The sequence below is a fragment of the Lissotriton vulgaris genome, chromosome 7 (assembly GCF_964263255.1).
Source record: "Lissotriton vulgaris chromosome 7, aLisVul1.2, whole genome shotgun sequence".
NCBI classification, from domain to species: domain Eukaryota; kingdom Metazoa; phylum Chordata; class Amphibia; order Caudata; family Salamandridae; genus Lissotriton; species Lissotriton vulgaris.
Window position 1 is genome coordinate 1,530,131,404 of NC_141695.1, and position 3,020 is coordinate 1,530,134,423.

Genomic DNA, 3,020 nt, shown 5'->3' on the forward strand with positions numbered 1-3,020 from the left:
GGTCAGTGGACATTTGGACTACATGACAGATGTGAGAGTGTACGCGAACATTTCAATTTCACAGTTTTCAGCACTGTCAGATGTAGTAGGCATGTTTCTGCACGTGTGCGGAGCCAGTTGGGTCCTCTGTTCTGCAGTGTCGGTTTTGCGCATTGTACCACATTGTCGTCAATGTGGGTGTGCTGGGAGGTGATCCAGTCCAGGGCTTTGTCGCGGATCTCTGCGCTGTAGAGGCGTGTTTGAAGGGTGTGGTGGCCGACGGTGTTGAAGCGGCCGAGAGGTCCAGGAGGATGAGGGCAGCGGTTTTGCCATTGTCCAGCAGGGCCCTGATGTCGTCGGTGGCAGAGATGGTAGCCGTTTTGCTGCAGTGGTTGCTGCGGAATCCGGATTGGGACGAGTCCAAGGTGTTGTTCTCTTCGAGGAATTTGGTCTGTTGACTATCTTCTCAATGACTTTCACCGGGAACGGGAGTAGGGAGTTCTTGAAGTCCTTTGGGTCTGCCTTGGGTTGCTTGAGCAAGGCGTTAATCTCTGCGTGTTTCCAGCTTTCTGGGAAGGTAGCAGTCTCGAATAAGCTGTTGAAGATCTTAAGGAGTTCGGGTGCGATGATTGAGCTCGCTTTGTTGAAGATGTGGTGGATTCAGGGGTCCGATGGCGAGCCAGAGTGGATGGTGTACATGGTCTTGATGGTTTCTTCGTCATTTATGTGGTTCCAGGAGGTCAGGCAGCCGGTGTGACTGAGTGGCGGTGGGTCTGGGGTGTTGGCAGCTGTTGGAGAGGTCTGGGAGTTGAAGCTGTCGTGGATGTCTGTGATCTTGCGGTGGAATAAGGTTGCTAGAGAGTCACAGAGGTCTTGTGAAGGGGTGATGTCACTGGAGCTGGGGTTGGCGAGTTCCTTCACGATGTTGAAGAGCTCTTTTCTTTTGTGTGCATTGTTGTCGATGCGTTCCTTGAAGGAGGTCCTTTTGGCCATTCGGATGAATTGGTGGTGTCTGCGGTTGGCGTTCTTGAAGGCTGCCTGGTTGTCTGGGGTTTGCTCATGGCGCCATTTCTTCTCTAGCCTTCTGCAGGTCTGCTTGGATATCTGGAGATTAGTGGTGAACCTGGTGAAGCAGATGGCTCTTCTGCCGGTGCATCTGTTTGAGGGTTTCTTGATCGGGCGAGAGTGTTGGTGCATTGCCTGAGGTTGCAAGCGGCTGTGTCAGTGTGGTCGGCTATTGGGTTTTAGGATAGAGTGGTGGTTAGCTGGTCTCCGGTGACCTTGTTCCAGCTGCGGTGGAGGATTCTTTGCTGGTGGTTGTGTGCGGTGCTTTTCATGAAGGAGAGGTGGATGCAGTGGTGGTCAGTCCAGTGGAGCTCTGTGATGTGGTTGATGGAGACGTTGCTGCTGGTGGAGAAAATGGGGTTGAGCATGTTTCTGGCAGAATGGGTGGTTGTTGTAACAAGCTGTTTGAGGCCGAGGTTGGCAAGGTTGTCCAGTAGTGTGGTGGAGTTGCTGTTGTTGGTGTTCTTGAGGTGGAAGTTCAGGTCTCCGAGGAGGATGTAAACTGTGGAGGCCAGGGCGTGCGAGCTGATGGCATCTGTGATGGAGTCGATGAACTGTGCCAGGGGTCTGGGGGGTTGGTACACAAGGTTTCCTCTGAGGGTGGTGTTGGGATCGATGTGGATCTGGAAGTGCAGGTGCTCAGCGGTGCCGATGGTGTCCTCTGTGTTAGTTGAGATTCTGAGGGAATTTCTTTGGACGATAGCGATTCCTTCTCCTGGTCTGTTGGTGCGGTCCCTGCGGGAGATCTTGTAGACATCCGGGAAGGCTATGGCAACGTCGGGCGCCAATGAGGTGTTTATCCAAGTCTCTGTCAGAAATGCAATGTCTGGGGAAGATGAATCGAGCAGGTCTCAGAGTTCGATGGCGTGCCTGTGGACAGAGCGGGTGTTGAGCAGTATGCATCTGAGGGGGCTGTTGCCTGCCCTGGTGGGGAGGCAGGATGTGCTGGTGTATGCTGGCTGGTGAAGCTGCAGTTTCGGCAGGTGAATGGTCTGTGGGTGTGCTTTGGGGTGGCCTGGAAGCAGACGATCGATCGGCCGACGTTGAGTGCGTGAAGGTGGTTGGCGTCGTACTGGAGTCTTGTGTCGTGGTGCTCGCGGGGGTCTGGTGCTGGGCGCGGTCCAGGCACAGACGTATTTGGCTCACCTTTGCTTGCCAGCGGCGTGACCGCCCATCAGTCGCCATATAAGTAGGGGAGGGGGAGGGGCTTGCGACTGGGAGGCGGGAGCGGGGCTGGAACCGGCAGGAAAAATTAACGCGGGATGAGCGTTAAGGGCAGCGTGGGAGGACAAAGGGTGGGAATGCGTGGTTCAAGGTTGCGGACCAAGCCAGTGAAAATGCATCCATGGCACTCACTAGAGGGCCCAGCCTCCAGCTGAAGAAAATCTCTAGCTGGTGATTAAGTATAGAGGCGAACAGGTCTATCGTACATGGACCCCAGATTAAGTGAATCATCTGATACGACGACGGATGGAGCAGCCAATTGCTGTTATCCTTCAGGTGACCGGAGTACCAGTCTGCTACTGCATTGGATTGAGCTGGGATATACTCCACTATCACTGAAATCTGGTGAGATAGGCAATAGTGCAGGAAGTCCTTGGTAATCTCTACCAACATTGGGGACCTCGTGCCCCCCAGCCTGTTGATGTATTGTACTGCCGATATGTTGTCCATCCAAAGAAGGATGCTACAAGACAACCACTTGGAGGAGAGGGACTGAATTGCAATTGATCCCGCCAGAAGTTCCAGGCAGTTGATGTGAAGTGACAACTCTCGAAGAGACCATCTGCCCCCTGCGGAGACTTCCCCGCAATGAGCCCCCTAGTCCAATGGCTGGCATTAGACTCTATTACTATTTCCGGAACAGAACCGAAGATAGCTCTGCCATTCCAGGCAGCCACATGGCCCAGCCACCAACGGAGCTCTTCCCGGACATCCTCTTTCAGGGGAACCTTATCCGTGTAGGACAAGCACTC